Source organism: Maylandia zebra, linkage group LG15 (assembly GCF_041146795.1).
Source record: "Maylandia zebra isolate NMK-2024a linkage group LG15, Mzebra_GT3a, whole genome shotgun sequence".
NCBI lineage: Eukaryota > Metazoa > Chordata > Actinopteri > Cichliformes > Cichlidae > Maylandia > Maylandia zebra.
The window spans coordinates 24,054,013-24,071,541 of NC_135181.1; the positions used below are offsets into that span (position 1 = coordinate 24,054,013).

The 17,529-nt window shown below is 40.3% G+C and overlaps 1 long non-coding RNA gene across 1 annotated transcript; it reads left to right on the plus strand.

Annotated features, from left to right (window-relative positions):
* Nucleotides 1-7,957: 7,957 nt before the first annotated feature.
* LOC112433564 (uncharacterized) lies at nt 7,958-14,665 on the plus strand. Its single transcript, XR_013093219.1, has 4 exons — nt 7,958-8,423; nt 9,143-9,242; nt 13,867-13,911; nt 14,470-14,665. It is a non-coding gene; the product is annotated as an uncharacterized LOC112433564 (long non-coding RNA).
* The last annotated feature ends 2,864 nt before the right edge of the window (nt 14,666-17,529 follow it).

Consider the following 17,529-nt stretch of genomic DNA (forward strand, 5'->3'; position numbering starts at 1 on the left):
GATAGGTGGGGGGAACATAGAATGTCACACAGGGAAGTGAACATGGGCACAGAAGAGGGAACCAAGACATGAGGACTCACACAAACATATGAGCACCGACACACAAAGAGAAAGAGACAAAGAGGGAGCCTAAACGTACAAGAAGCAAACATAGGTTACAAAAGGGACCTTAAATAATAAAACATAATACAAACTAACACCAAAACACAGGAACGCAAAAACATTGGATCAAAATGACCCAGAACCATGACAACAGCAGCATGTGTTTTGTAAAAATATCATGGAGTAACTGAAACCAGTCAAAATCACTGTGGTTTACTGGACAGAGCTCTTTAACATACAGCAAAAAAAAAAAGTGCAGTGTGGGTTTTCTGCTCTGATTCATGTGTACAATAAACATCAATACATCACATTTTATACTGCAGCTACCTTTTCTATTACATAGCTCATACATATATACACACACTGTAATATTTGAGTAATATGTGCAAACAAAAGCAAACCTTTAGTTTATTATTAAAAAAACACTAAAAGGAATAAAAAACATGATGTGTCAAAATAATATTTCTTTCTCCTCAAGTCATTTTTATTTTTCTGAGAATGATGAAAATAACATAAATAAAATGTTATATCTCCCAAAGGAGCCCTGAAGTTCAAGCAAAGCACTGACAATGCCAACGCTGCGGCTTTGACTCCTGCGAGAATATCTGCAGTCATGTTGGTGGAAACCTGGCAAGCAGTGATATTTCAGAGTGATATTTACCTCTGAAACCGCAGCATTATCCTGACCAGAAGCCAAGAAAAAATAAACACCGTCGTACTCAGAGATCTATTTTAGAACTCACTGAGGAGCGAGCTTTTTCACAGAAACAGAGTTCACACTTTCCGAGACATGTCTGAACATATGACGCTTTCCACATTCCGCTTCAACGTGACACAAAAAATGTGCTCTTTTATGTGTTCAACCTGGTGAAGTCCCTGATTTTTCACTTTTAGGTGTAGAGAAATGGCCCAGTGGCACTGTACTGTAGGGTAGAGTGTAGGGTGAAGAAAACAGCATGATAGTGAAGGACATGGCTAATGCCTGGAGGTGGTCTGCACCTTGAATGCTCACTAAGTATTCAGGCTTTGTGTTTGGTAACACTAGTGAAATCTTTACAGCCTGATCTTATATTCTCACTTTTTCTCATTTTTTTCAGCTCCTGTACTGTCCAGTATCTTTGTACTTCAGCAGGGATGCATCTACAGATTGAAACAGCGCCGTCATGGTCTGAATATGATGACCAGAGTTAAATAGCTGCGCACCTCCCCTCCAAAACCTAAACGCAGACACGCTTCTGACAATCTGTTATTCTACAAAAATGCTTTAAATAAGTTACAGACAGTTTCCTTTAAGAAATACAGAAAACAGTCAGAGGGAAAAACCAGGAAAAAACTTTATGTTCAAAGAGAAACGGCTTCCCAAATTTCCAAGAATTAAAAAAGAAAAGAAAAACTGGTTTTGAAAAAATTGAGAAAGAAAAGACTTCAGCCAAACCAAAGTTTGTTTCCTGAGACCCAAATTGAAAGAAAATGTTTGAATCCATAATCTATTTAAATTTATACATTATAAATATAAATAAATTATCTATAAATTAAGTTAACCCACCTTTAAAAACTAATAAGACTAAACTCCATCTGTCCCTGAAATCAGGTCAGATCAGTGTTTGACATCAAAGATTTTAAACCCAGCCCACTGGGTTTAAAATCTTAAAAAAAAAAAAAAAAAGATTAAAAACGTCACTGAAACAAACTGAGCCCAGTTTTGATGAGGAAAAATTGGGAGTTCATATTAATAAAGTTGTGGTCATAAAGTGTTTAATGTGCACCAAGACTCTTACACTTGCAGGATTTTTCAGCTGCAAATAACTTTGACTAAGAATAAATGTGAAACTACTTAAGGTCAAATGAGAATATTATAACCCACAGTAATAATAACTGTCACAATAAGCCATGGTTGTTGTGAATGCTTTGTAATGCCTCGCATGTAATTATGACATTTGGCGCTAGATGGCAGCACTCTGCAGACAATCGCCATCCATACTGTGACATTAAAGCAGGTATTCTTCACGATGTTTAAATAGGCCTATGTGCAACCTCACAGGTTCACACCACCTGTGTGTGTGTGTGTGTGTGTGTGTGTGTGTGTGTGTGTGTGTGTGTGTGTGTGTGTGTGTGTGTGTGTGTGCTCCAGCTTTTAAAACCTTCCTTCTTGTTAATTCTTGTTTCATTTCAAACAGCATTCGCTTCAGACAAGATTGAGAATGTAATTTGACTTTGTTCATAGATACAAGAATACAAATAGCAACACCACAGAGTTTGTAGATGCAGATCATAGCTTAGTTATTTTCTCTATCAGTGCTCTAACCTGTAGGTTTATTTAAAACCTGAGAATTTTTTTGTCCTGTTTGGCTTCTTTTCAATTTGGTGTGTTGCGAGTAACTGTGTAACAGAGATAAATAATGAACAAAACTAAAAATGTAAGAACTGTGCAGTCCTATCTTATGTTAGGATGATTAAGCCTGACCTCGTCTCAAATATCTTTAACTTGAATTTAAGGTCAGTCGCTGCTGCATGAAGCAACTATAACAGGAATCTGTACCGCCCATGGATTCACCTCTGTATAGACAACAGCCCACCAGCAGTTTAACTGCACTGCTGAGCGCGCGCGCACACACACACACAAACTGTTGGTTCACAAAGATAACCCTGTGGGCGAAGCACATTCTCCACAGTGACTCGAAACCTCTTCCCAGAACAGTTCACAGCCCAGCAGCAGCCCTCCGTATCTGATGTGTGTGTTTGCATTGTCGGCTCTGCACCTTTAGCATGAAGAGGAAGAGTGTTTAATTGGGAAATGCACAACAAGTATGCCAGTCACCTGACCTGTCACTCTGTCCCACCTGCCCACACCCCACAGAAATCCAGTTTTTTTGTAGTTGCTATATTTTAATCTTTTTTTCTAAATGAATCACTGTGTTTGTGGTTCTGGGCACTCTGTTAGGTTAATTTTCATTTCTAAATTAACTGTGAATTATTGTCTGTTTCTATGTATCAGTCCTGTGATGGACAGGGTGTACCTCACCTCTCACCTAAAGTGGACTGAGTATCTGAAAACTTAAGTGAAAACTTTCTCAGAACTATTTTGAAGCTAAAAAAATAATCTAGTTGTGAAGGAAGAGCTAGCTAAACTGTAGCTGGAGATCCGGATCAAGGCACGGTTCCTGGAATTTTATTCAGTTTCTTGAACAATGACATTGCGGGATATGCCTTGGCGGAGGTACGTGCTCTCTGAGGCTCTTCTAGGTTTGTGTTGTTCTTAGAGGATTGGTTTTTCACTCGTAAACTTAAATTAGCCCATCCATCAAAATAAAATCCAACAAAATGAGGCTACAGCACTTCTGTCTGAGATATTAAACCTTCTCTCTTCTCGTCTTTATGAGCTTCTCCATTGTTTTCACAGCAGAGCAGAAAAAAAAGAGACCGATCCACATGAAGTCACGGAGTCAGATCCACCCATGTGTGTTATTACTTCTGCCTGTTGTGTACAGTGAAGCAGCCCAGCCAACAGCCTGCCGCCTCTGATCTCCGTTATGGCGGTCTTGGAGGCCCGTAACCGCATCCTCGCCCCTCTGACGTCAAACCCCGACCGGTTGGTCCACCGTGACCGAACGCGGAGGGGACCGCAGACAAAACAGAGGCGAAAGAAGTCCCAGACCTCGATGTCTTTCACCATCTGTCCTCCTCCACCTCTGAGTCTGGACACAGGTCTCCCAGGGGAGCACAGCCGCCGATGCATTGAGCTCAAGGAGGGCTTGGCAGCCATCTTGTTTTTGCAGCCTCTCCATCTACTGGAGTTTAAACCACATGACCTCAGCTTATAGCTCCACTGAAAACGATAAAACCAGGACCAAAAATGGGCACCGTGGGGTTATAGCTGACGACAACTTAGGCAACATCCCAACAAAATAGCTCACCTCGTGTGAAAACATCCCCTGCATGTTGGTGATGATGAGCAGCAGGAGGAGAAAGATAACACAGTCCTCTTGGTGTCACCTGTAGACTCGTCTGTTTCCCATATTTGAGCTTTTCCATGCACAATAGAACAAGTATCATCCCATCACTGTTCATTACAATCCACCTACTCTTAACTTGTCACTGCAGCACTGGCGGGTTATAAATCAGTCACAGGATTCAGTGTCTAGTAAACACTGTGCATGTTTTTCCAGGTGTAAAAAAAAGGTTTTGTCTAATAAATCAAACCTACAACAACTTTTCTCAATCACACATTGATTAGATACTTAGATTAGTATTGGTCTTTCAGGACACATCACTCAGAATTCTGGAATTACATCTAGTCTAACTGAGTTTTTAACACAACAAACCAAATCACACACCTCCTTACCTTTAATCACTTTTTATACATGACACACTCATACGCGCTTATGAATGCATAGAAACACTTGAACGTACAGACCGAAGGAGCTAGATATTGTATTTATGTTGTATTTATCTGTGACACCTTAAAGGCCGGTCCGTGAAAATATTGTCGGGCATAAACCGGTCCGTGGCGCAAAAAAGGTTGGGGACCGCTGTTTTAATGTATATAGAAGAGACTGAAGTTTATATGTTATGGAGTTATTTATAGGACTTGTTACAAATCTTCATATGTCTATGATGTGTTATATCAGCCCGTTCTCACTCCCGAGGCGTAACATGTCGACGTTTTGTCACGTCCCGCGGCGTTCCTGAGGAACGTGAAAGGAGACCTTCGGCGTTCTTATGGTACGCGGCGGGCTATGGCTGGAATCCAGTTCAATGACGCTCCCGCGGTAATAGACGTTCCAGCCCTGTATTCCAGCCCTAAACCTAACCTTATCCCTAGCCCTGACCATAACCTTATTCCTGACCTTAACCAGGACTTTAATGATGTTAAATAGCGTGTTTCTAAGCGATTTGAAGAAAAAGAGCAAACATGTGTAGATTCAGTCCAGACAGTTCTCATATTTCCTCTTTTTTCCGAGGTCGTCATTCAGGAACGTGGTGGGTAGCCGAAAACGTAATATGGTGACGATTTGTCACCTAGCGTAAAATGTTACGCTTTGGGAGTGAGAACGTGTTGGTTATATTGTAGTGGTTTTCTTATGGGGAGGGTTTTGTTTCCCTTTGGTTTGCTGACCCCCAGACTTGGTCTATTCCAGATGCTCACCTGAATCAGGTAGAGTATAACAGGAAGCCATTTGCTTTTCAGAAGGGTTGGATTCTTTGCTGTATCACCATGTGTTCTCATTAATAAAGTACATTTTACTCCAGTCTCGTGCTATTTTAGTGGAAGTGACCCATGACCGTCGGCCAAAACTGACAATATGACTATTAAAAGTCTGAGTAATACTGTAATTTTCTGCTGCTCATTCCTGTGCAATATCCCATCTGACCTCCCGTCATATTTCTTTTCAAGATTTTCTTATTTAATCACTAGTGTACATATATTTATAGATACATATATATATATATATATTTTTAGTCATCTTTTCTCTTTTACCACGTCTCTCTAATATTTTGCTCTTTACTATTTTTCTATTTTTTATTTTATTTTATTATATTTTATTATATTTTCTTCTACTGTACCATGCTGCTGAGTGACTGCTGCTCGTCAAACACATTTCATTGCAATGTGCTAACTTGCATATGACAAAATAAAACTGAAAACTGATAAAACTGAAAACAGTAAAGGCAAAGGGAACACATCAAGTAAGGATTTCACACTCCCACTCACAACGGCACTTTCAAAGCATAAAGCCAAATATTTCAAAATTTCATTTTGAAGCATTTTAAAAATGAATGTGTTTGAGTTTCATTGCTCCAAAGTAATGTTTTCATATAAGCAAGATAACCAGTTTGCAACCATGTAAGTACAGTCCTCTATTGTGAACAGATGTGTTGGCAATCTGTCTGCGTTTATAAATTAGACAACAGTTATTTGCAGATCTTCATCAATCTGCCTGAGAGTGATTGCAGTCGGTCTGAGTTGGACTGCAACTGTTTTGAGTCAGGTTGCCTCCAAGGAGGCAGTTTATTATTTTCCTTTCCTAGTTGGACAGATGGCTGTTGTTTTGTTTTTACTGTAGTGTGCTGGGCCATTAATGGCTCAGGGGCTGCAGCGTATCCGCGCCAACACCTAAGGCCAACGTGGAATCACCGGTCAGACTAACATAAAGAAAGAATCTGTTAAATTACACATTTGTATTCATTAAGTCACAGACAATGAAAACAAGCAGAAATCAAGATGTAATATTTTTATAATTTTATTGATGTTAAATTAAAGTCCCAGCTTAGTTATGTTATCAGTGCAAGTCACTTCAATCTGTATAGCACCAAAGGAAACAATGGTGTTTTCAAGGTGCTTCACACTGTAAGGTAACAACTTACAGTATTAAAAAGAAAACCCCAAAAGAACAAACCCCTCTGAGCAAGCACGAGGCGACAGTGGGAAGGAAAAACTCCCTTTTAAGAGGAAGAAACCTTCGACAGAACCAGGCTCAGGGCGGGGTGGCCATCTGCCGCGACCATTCCTGGGGATTTCAAAAATGACTTGATCTGATCTAAATGTAAAACTAGCTCATTTAAAGTGTCCAGTGAGTTTTAGAAAATATTTTGCTGTTGATATCACGATGTCACTATAAAGTGGAAACTTTGTTTCTTCCCTTACACCTCCCAAAAAATGCCCGCACCGATGAGAAGCACTTAGATATGCAACTTGGTTCTGTGAATATCTTTCTTTTGAAAGTTTTAACAATATCTTCATCAAGATCTTGGAAGTTTAATTGCCAGAATGTCACCAAAGATGCATGCTTCCATCTTTTACAGAGGGATTTGAAAACCCTCTCGCTGAGTTTCTTGAACTTCTCTGGTGGGATTTTGTCGTATCTGGCCCTGATTTCAGTCCAGATTTTCATGGTAAGCCGGTTGGAGATAGCTTCAGCACTTTCAATGCTGAAGACTGTGCCTGATTTTTTTGAAACCTGGGAAATCAGTCCTTCCACAAAGATTTCCACTGAAAGTCTGCATCTTTCTTTCTTTTCATATGATTCCAGTCTATCAGTAACTGTTACTGCCAACAGGTGTTCTTGGAATACTGAAGTAGTTATGATATTAAATATTGGTTGTTCCATTAAATTCATTGAATCCTCCTCCCCACTCCTCCCCATTTTCAATGATATTAGTGACAATTTATGTAATTTGTCACAAATATCAGTGAAAATCGCATTAGCAATGCAGTCAAAATAATTCTGCACTTTTCGGTCTAAATGCAAATCCATCCCCTTGAATTTGTCCAAGAGTAGATCCAACAAACGTTTTTGGTGAGAATGAGGGCACTTTAAAAGTTTACCAAGCTTTGAAAGCACAGCCTGAATTAATGTCTCTAACCATCTTTCAAAGTCTGTTTTTTCAGGTGGCTCACAGTCTACAGAAGATCTGTGATGCTGTATCTTTTTATATGACTCCGTTTGACTTACGTTTGTTAACGGTGGGATGCTGGCTTCATGTTCAACACAGGATTTCTGCTGCTGGGGATCTGGAATTGGATTGTTTTCTGGTTTTGCAGCACTGTGTTGGTCAGCATTTTGACAGCTTTCTTCTGTGTTAGCTGTTTCTTGGCTGTTAGCATCTATATTCTGTGCTGTATCAAACTCCTGCTCAGCAGAATCGTCCAAAAATTTCACACGTGACAAAACCGTTTTGCCAGTAGTGGTGTGGACAGAACAGTTTTCATGTACAGGGGAGTTCTGGGAAGACCTCAGTGGTGATACTGCTACTGACTGTGCACACAGGTCCATTACGTCCTCTACAAAACCTACAAGCCGCTTAGCAGTGAAGCAATCCGGATAGCCTGAGATAAGCTCTCCCCACTGCTTGATCGAAAAACTACTGAACAAGTTATTCAAGAGGGATACCAAAGCATGTACTGTAGAATTATCCCCATTGGTCTGAACTGTTTCATCATTTGTCATTGTGTTACAGTTCGAGCTTGCCATTTCACTTTTTTGTTTTTTATGTCTAAAATGTTGTTTTGTGTTAAACTCCGTGTTTGAACGTTTAAAGCGCTGCTGTCCCGCTGTGTGAATGCGTTTCAACTGAACAGCCAGGTCTATATATAAGGTCGGTTTAAGGTTTCTTTGTAACGTCACCTGACGTTTCTTTGTAACGTCACCAGTCAAAGGACTGGCCCGCCCCGTCATAACGAAAGGGGCGGGACAAATCTGTTGCTTAGCAACTGAAAAAAAGGCACACCGCGCTGAATGCTACATCCGGCCTGCGACGGTACACCGCCTCCGCACCACCGTTTAAACATGAAGTGTGGATGTTAGAAGATCCCAAATATGGTGAGCTACTGGGAAATTACTCACGTTTTTGTTCTTGAGAGTGAGCGATAATAAGCGACATTTTATTGAGAAATTACAGTAGTCTGTCTACAAAAACTACAAAAATGACCTAAATAAGACAGAAGTACACATTCATTTTTATCGTTTTGTCAACAACAGGGCGCATGAGGTTTGTTCAGTATTTGTTGTGTCTACAAGGCTCAGGCGCCCCCATGAAGTGTCTTATTTGTATAGTTGAAAGCATTATAAAGGAACGCAAAACTAAATTACATATAATTATAATTCTTGGCACTTTCTGGTGTGTGTGAGTTAGTGTTTCTCTTTTATGATTTGTGGGTCCAGCATCAAATTCAGAATCCTTCCCATCACACATGAGGTCTTGAATAATCATCTTATTTTAAAGACCTCGTAGTTTGATAGTTTGCTCTCAGACTGTGGGCTTCCTTGTGGTTTTTAGGATATTTAGAAGTAGAAGGGGATCATCCTTCTGTGGAACCAGCTCCCAGTTTGAATGCAGGAGACGGACACTATCTCTACTTTTAAGATTAAGTTTCAAAGTTACCTTTTTGCCAACGCATATAGCTAGGGCTGAATCAGGTGACCATGAATCCTCCCTTAGTTACCCTGGGACTACCCTGCTGGGGGATTCCCACCATGTGTTTATACACCTCTCTGCATTCAATAATTAGTTCTTGTTCATCTCTGGCTCTCGTCCACAGTGTGTCTTTTGTCCCCTTTTTCGTCTCCTCATCCCCAAAGGGTCGCAGCGGGCCGCCCCTCCCTGACCGTGGTTCTGCCAGAGGGTGCTTCCTGTTAAAAGTGAGTTGTTCCTTCCCACTGTATTGAGGTTTTTTCTTTTTAATTGTAGACTTTCTACCTTACAATCTATACCACCTCGAGGAGACTGTTGTTGTGATTCAGCTCTGCATAAATACAATTAAATCGAATTAAGTGGGTTCAGCTGTTTTGTGAAATAAATGTGAGTGACATGGTAAGTAATAGCCTGCATGTAACTCATGGTAAGAAGAGCAATATCGCCCCCTCCTGGTTCAACCTTTTTTTCTTTGCAGTAATCTTTCCAATAATAATACATATGCACTAACCTCATGCTTGCTGTTAACAATAGCCTAAAGACACAAAATCAAGTTTAGTTTTTTCCTTAAGTTTATGTTTTTTTTTATATGGTTGGCATTTATTTTGTTTCTTTTTAATAATTATATTGATTCTATTGATTGTTTGCCAAGCACTGAGGTCTCTGCTTAGACTGTGCTACTGGGATCACTGATTTAAAAATGAGGCAAAAGCACCAAAGTTGTGCTCAAAAATAGTACAGTGAGCTACAAGCTGTTGCTGTAGTAATTCTAACACACTTATTGTTTTTAAATACATACATGTTTAGTTCTTTTAAACCTAATTATTATTATTTTTTTTGCAAAAGTGTCACCTAAACACCCAAATATACGTAATTCAAAACTTACTTTAATTATTACCCATTTGGCTGGTAACATGGACCCAGTCTGATGGATAGTTACTGAACAGATAGTCTTTTCTTTAAAGGCTGCATTCAGAGCAAATCATTGTAAAAACAAGACAAGTCAATAAAAAACAAGTAATAACTATAATACTAAACTACAATAGAGAGAAAATCCAGTAAATATAATTATATTATGTAAAAAATATACAAATATTTACCTCTAATTTAAAAAGACATTACAAGGGTACTAGTTTCATTTTAATCTCAACATAATCTAAATTGACACTAAATCAGTTTAAATCAATCAATCAATCAATCAAAATTTATTTATATAGCACATTTTTAAGACCGAAGTACACCAAAGTGCTTTCCATTAAAATCGCAGTACAAATAAAATCACAATAAAATATAAATTACAAATATATAAAATATAAGATAATTACATAATCTAAATACAGAGCCAGATGTAAAATACCCTAATTTGCCTTAAATGCTAGATCAAACAAATACGTTTTTAAACGTGATTTAAAAGACTGAATGGAATCTGACGCGCGAATATGAAGAGGGAGAGTATTCCATAGCCTGGGTGCAGCAACGGCAAAGGCACGGTCTCCTCTGGTCTTCAGCCGAGACCTAGGTTGCACCAAGAGCAGTTGGCCCGATGATCTTAGTGCTCTCTGAGGGCTGTACAGACAGAGGAGATCAGCTAAGTAGTCAGGTGCCATATTGTTCAGAATTTTATAAGTAAACAATAGAATTTTAAAATCAATTCGATATCTGATAGGAAGCCAGTGTAAATTTTTCAGAACAGGGGTGATAGAGTCAAACTTTCTAGTGCCGGTCAAGAGACGTGCTGCGGCATTCTGGACCAGCTGCAGACGCTGCAGAAGGGAAGATTGTAGACCCAAGTAGAGAGAATTACAATAGTCCAGTCTTGACATAATGAAAGCATGAATGAGTTTCTCCATATCTTTGTGTGGTATGTAGGGTTTAGCCTTAGAGATTAGGCGTAGTTGATGGAAGCTAGTTTTTACCACAGTAGAGACCTGTTTGTCAAGTTTGAAGGAGCTATCCATGAAAACTCCAAGATTCCTGGCAGTATCAGTAAGGTGGTTAGCAACAGGCCCAAATGTGTCAGTCAATTGTCCCAGAGGCATATTTTGGTCAAAAACAATAATTTCTGTCTTCTTTCCATTTAAAGTAAGAAAGTTACGTGATAACCAGTCCTTGACATCACTCAGACAATCAAACAGAGGATGTGGTGAGGATAAAGCATCCCCAGTCAGGTGAAGGTAGATTTGAATATCATCAGCGTAACAGTGAAAAGAGACATTGTGTTTTTCAAAAATGGAGCTCAAGGGCAACATATACAGAGAAAACAACACAGGACCCAGTACCGAGCCCTGGGGCACACCACAGCGGAAACAGGCAGAAGAAGAGGAATATTTTCCCATCGAGACGGAGAACGACCTCTCAGAAAAATATGATTTAAACCAAGATAAAACATTTCCTTTGAGGCCTACTACATGTTCCAGTCTTGCCAAGAGGATATCATGATCAACCGTATCAAAGGCTGAGGTCAAATCCAATAGTACTAAGACCGCAGAGCGCCCAGAGTCAGCAATTAAGAGAAGGTCATTAAAGACTCTTAGTAGGGCAGTTTCGGTGCTGTGACGCGGTCTAAATCCAGACTGAAATTTATCACTTATACCGTTGCTCTCTAAATAAGTCTGTAGTTGCCGAAGCACTATTTTCTCTAAGACTTTTGACATAAAAGGAAGTTTAGAAATCGGCCTGTAATTAGCTAGAATGTTACGATCAAGGGAACTTTTCTTGATGACAGGTTGCACGACTGCATGTTTAAAGACAGTCGGAACATAGCCAGATGACAGTGAGAAGTTCATTAGAAATAAAATACAAGACCCGATTGTATTCAATGCATCCTTAATGATACGAGAGGGAATAATGTCGTGCAAAGAATTTGAGCTTCTCAGATTATTAATTATTTCCTTTAAAGTCAAAAATGACACAGGTTCGAACTGTTGGAAAACCGTTGAACATTCAGAAGCTGGGGCTTGATTTACTACCAAAGAATGTGTGGCCCTTAACAATGAGATTTTATCTATAAAATAATTTAGAAATTTTTCGCAGAGGGCCGGGGAGGCACCCATTGAAACATCCGAACAGGGATTAACCACTGAATTAAAAATTTTAAACAGGACTCGAGGATTATGGCTGTTATTCGCAATAATGTTAGATAAAAAAGAAGTTTTTGCCATTTTGGCAGCCTTCTGGAATTTAGACCGGCTCATATGCAGGATGTCAAGGGACACCTGAAGTTGATCTTTTTTCCATCTTCTCTCAGCTCGACGACATTCACGTCTAAGAGCGAGGATGGATTCATTTAGCCAAGGTTGGCGTGAGGTTTTACGGCGTCGAATCTTTACTGGAGCCACAGTATCCAAAATAGAAGTACATATAGAGATGAAAGAGTTAACTATGCCATCAACTGGGAGAGGTGCATTACTGATATCTTCATAACAAAAAGAATTGGCAAAGGCCGCAGAAAAAAGAGCAACAGCCTCAGAATTAATCGGACGTGATAGGCTCGGTGGACCCTCAGAGTTCAGTTCCATATTGCATGACTGAACATCAAACATAACTGGGAAATGATCCGAAATCCCAGCATCATTGATGTCTGTGATGCAAATGTCCAGTCCATACGACAATACCAAGTCCAGCATATGCCCTTTAATGTGGGTTGATTTCCTCACCCACTGAGTAATATTAAAAGAGTCAATAAGGGCAAGAAAGTCCTTAGCCAATAGGTCCTCCTCGCAGCATATATGAATATTAAAATCACCACAAATAAGTACACGATCATAACTTAAGAAAATAATTCCTAGAAGATCAGCAAATTCACGGATAAAATCCTTGTTGCGCTTCGGAGGTCGATACACCACCGCACAGAGGGTCCGGGGGGAACCGGACAACTCCAGTAGTTGTACTTCAAAGCTGGAGTGCAAGGCGGGAGGCAGTTGCCGCACTCGGAATTTACTTCTAAAAACCGAGGCTAGCCCTCCACCCCTGCCCGTGGTCCTAGGAGAATTAAAGAAAGCACAGTCCGGTGGAAGAAGTTCCGAAAAGGAAGAGGACTCACCAGGGCGAATCCAGGTCTCTGTTAGAAACAGGACATCCAGCCTTGATGCAAGAAAAAAGTCGTTTACAACGAAGGACTTGTTCACCAGTGACCTAGTGTTTAGCAGTGCCATACGGAGCGTAGCCTCGTTGACACTACTGGGAGCACGTCCCAGCCGGCGAAGATTACTGTAATCCACACCTCCAGAGGCCCGCTTCCAGCTCCATACAGGTGGACACTCAGCTGGTAGAACCGGATGGGCTTGCTGGCCAGCATAGCGAATCCATCGATGACGACTCAGTCTGAAGGTATGCTGGGAGGGCCGCAGGTTGTCAATAATGGAGCGGTAGCCAATCACTCCATGTGCTTTTAGGTACGCTTTAATACGAACGCGAAAACCACTCCGCTTACCCCGTTTCCTATATCGTTTCTTGTGCGGTGTAAAAAGAGGCAGGTAATCCGTGCAGGCGGAAGTATGTGGTCGAGGCTGGGAAAAATTCCCTAAGTTCCAATATAGCTCCGGCTTTTGGTGATTCAAGGGTCGAAGATTTAAAAGAGTTTGTCGATCATAGGCAATCAGGGCAGTAACATCCGGAAAGCATATAGAAAATAATAAAACAAAGAGAAAACAACACTCAGGAAGACCGACCCAAAGACGGCTTGCCGTGCACACTGGCGCCATCTTGGAAGGATTACAGCTGAAGGTGATTTTAATAAATGTACTGCTGCTTGACTTTGTTTTACTACTGCAGTATAATTTATCATGTACAAAAGCTCCAAATGTTGTTTCTCTGACTTAATGTTCTGATGACGTTTGTGTTACTTTGCAGGAAATAGTCAGGACCCAGATGAACCTGTGCTGGAATTCAGTGTGGGTGAGTAATATGAGCATTTATGAAGGCTGTCCATGACCTGTAATTAAATTTAGCGTCATTAGTGCCACTCATTGCAAGTGACAGTGCACATGCTTTCAGCATGGAGTCTGCTCTTATGGTAGCAAAATAAATTCAGAAAATCTCCATCAAAAAGCAGCTCAGCAGCAGAAATATATATGGTCAGCTGGTTGTGAGTTAATGAGCATGTGAAATCAGTGTGAACATTTTGAAACAACAACTCTCCAACCTCGTAATTGTAAGACTGCCTGTGCAGCCACAGGAGCCTTCAGAGAGTCTTCCTGCTTGTCTCTTGGGTTGATTTGCTCGTGTTTTCTCACCCAGTCAATGACTGTAAAAGGGCTGGACTAATTGGAGGCAGGTGTAATTGATTGCACTGATATGCTAGTCTACTTATAGCCCACATTACAAACACTGCTGTGTTATTTTGTCTCTCAGTGCAGGTATGTAATGTGACAAAACCTCTAATGATCTGATATGTTTGGGATGGATGGGCTGTGAATTATATAGTGAATTGTCTTATTTTGTCGCTCTGTGCAGGCTTTCTACTTACAGGGTGGTGGGTCTCAGAGGACAATTGCTACCCCTGTTGAAGTGAACAACGTGTGGAGTGCAACTGGCTTTGTGGCATAGCTGGCTCTGGCCTTGGACTGTGTGTTTTTACTTTGTACCTAAATGGGACACTGGACTTTTAACTACTATTCATTGTGTTTATAAATAAAATTTTAGAATTTTATTGACTGTCATCTTTTTGCCCACGGTTGGTCAGACCTAGAATCTCTTTGTGTGTGTGTGTGTGTGTGTGTGTAACATCAACAGGGTTTTGCATAAAAGAGTGTGAGCAGGTCAAAAGGTCAATTCATTTATTGTAGTTTTATGGCAGCACCCTCTAGTGGCCTTGAAGCAAACAGTCTCCTAACTAAGCCATGGCATCTCTGGTCTCTCCTACTGTGTGCTCTGCTGGAGGAGCAGCATTGGATCTAGTGATACTGAGTAAGCTGATTAGGACAGGCCTGGAGAAATGTGGTTTGCATAAAGTATCAGGAAAAAAACAACCTTGTATTGTAAAATAATAATACACGAATAATAAATACTTTTCATGACATTCAGATTTCTGGACTCACGAGTTCATAGAACATTAATGTTACGAAACATTGAGAAGTCTTAAAACTACATTGTATACTTATTATTTATTTACTTTAATCAGATTTGACTGGTATTTTTAAACATTAAGTTTTTGTTCCTTCAACTATTGTATTTAAGCTTATGACTCACTCACAGTATGTTTATATAACTGCCTAAAAAACGGTGAGGATGTGGCCGCAGTGGCTGAGAAGCAAGAACTTTGCTTTGTCTTTTTTTTTTTTTAATTGGGAAGCATAAATGAACATACCAGAAAACCCTGCACGAAGGAGCCATATTTGTTTTTTGTGTGTGCATAAGCTGAAGCTTTAGTATTATTACACATATAAGGATGTTAGCATGCAACACACAAACTCAAGTGGTGTTGCCAAGATAGTTGCTGACTGGCAAGAAACTTCTAGAAGAAATCTGGTGACAGTCCAAAGCACAAATGAACATGTTTAATACTCGTGCAAGACCCTGTGGGAAGGTGCCAGATTGCTGTATTTTGTGTGAATCAGGAAAAGTGCACGGTGATGACTAAAGCTTATAAAACATCTCTCTCCTTATGTGTGCATATATGAGAAAGAAAATTCTGCCAAAGCAACTTTAGCTTCTTGCAAGCATCAGTACACAAAGGATGCTAACACAAAGCTAGCCAAGAACCAAGAGTGATTTTAAAGTTGAACGTATGCCGACCCCAGCAGCCAAAGGGAGCTCCGGGGAGAGCTTCTTGGGGTCCAGTGATGTGTCCTGAAGAGACGACATGAGCTCTCCCTCCTGTAGGCCCACCCCAGCAGTAGGTGCTGTCTGTCTCATTCCGAGTTAACTGCTACTCCTCTACATCTAAACGAGCCAGTTGAGGAGGTTCAGGCATCTGACAAGGGTGCCTCTTGAACGCCTCCTGGGTGAGATGTTCCAGGCATGTCCCACCAGGACAGACAGGACACACCCAGGACATGTTGGGGAGATCACAGCACTCAGCAGAGAATGCCTCAGTGTCCCCCAAATAATGGAGGAGCTGGCTCGGGGGAGAGTAAGGTCTGGGTCTTCTCTGCTTATGCTACTGCCACCGAAACTGGACACCAGATAAGCTCAGAAAAATGAACAACCTGTTTAAATAAAGGTTAATTTAAAAAAAATGTTTGTCATTAGCTAGTCTGTGTACATGTACTTCTTCTCCAGTGTTGAAAATGTTAAACTCACAACCTGCACATTTTCTGGTTGCATCATCAAATAAATACCCCCAAAAGTAGTCTGAGTACTTTTACACTGGTTTTATGCTGCGATATTTTCAAAGTCTTTCACTGAACACATTCAGTCACACATTGTTCATAATTTATTGGAAGTTTATTGTTTAATGTCCTGTCTAAATAACTTCAGTCACCATTTGTATTCATTAATGAATAACTGACTTCTAATATTAAAAGAAATAGAAACTGTTGTGCTGTTGTTCACGTAGAAGGGCCTGCTGCTGGATGTCCAGACTTTGTGCGTCAGCAGGAGGGTCAGGGTACAGGGTTCGAACCTCCTCATGAGATGTCGTATCTGCTGGATAAAAGCAAGCTACATCACATCTGGGATTGTCCTAGAGCTGCCCTACAGTAACAATCAACTGACTAATATATGAAATACTTGCAGTAGCACAATAATAAACACAAAGCAAAAAAGTGTTTAGTGAAGATAAAAAACCCCATCAAAGTTTTAGTTTGGATAAAGGGAGACAGAGCACCAATCTAAACAAGTCTAAACCATCTGGCACCTCCACACTTGTAAGAACAGCATGACCAAAGTGATTGTAGGAGGAAACAACCTTGACTTCCTTTACATAGCTTAGTACTGAGAATAAAAGAAAAGCATGATTAGAATTATTTGTGCTTCTTCTTCTTTCGGCTGCTCCCTTTAGAGGTCGCTACAGTGGATCATCCGCCTCCATCTCTCTATTTCTAGCATCCTCCTCAGTCACACCAACCCCCTGCATGTCCACCTTCACTACATCCACAAATCCTTTCTGTGGTTGTCTGAAAACATCATCCACGGAGACTCTTGCCTGATCTCATCTGTCAGCCTCTCCATCACCAGTGCAAACAAGAAGGGGCTCAGAGCCTCTCTCTGATGTAATCTCAACCCATCACATACTTCTCTGCCCCTCAGGACTTTCTTATGCAGCACCACAGTTACTCTCTTCGCACCTTATCATAGCCTTCACTCCTACACTCTAAAAAAAGATCTGCTGGCTTAACGTAAAAAAATTAAGGTAACAATTTGCATGGATCTTTTTAAGTTACTTCAGCTTAGCCACTATAGCGTAAATGCCACAAGAGTTCTCTAGTTAGGCAAACTCTATTCCTTACGTACAAACAACATGATTTGCTTTGTCCTCTACAAGCTTAATTAAGTTGAACCAACTTAATTTTAATTGTTTAAAAAATTACTCCATTTAGTTATTAAAACTTATTTTTTTACTTTTATTCTACT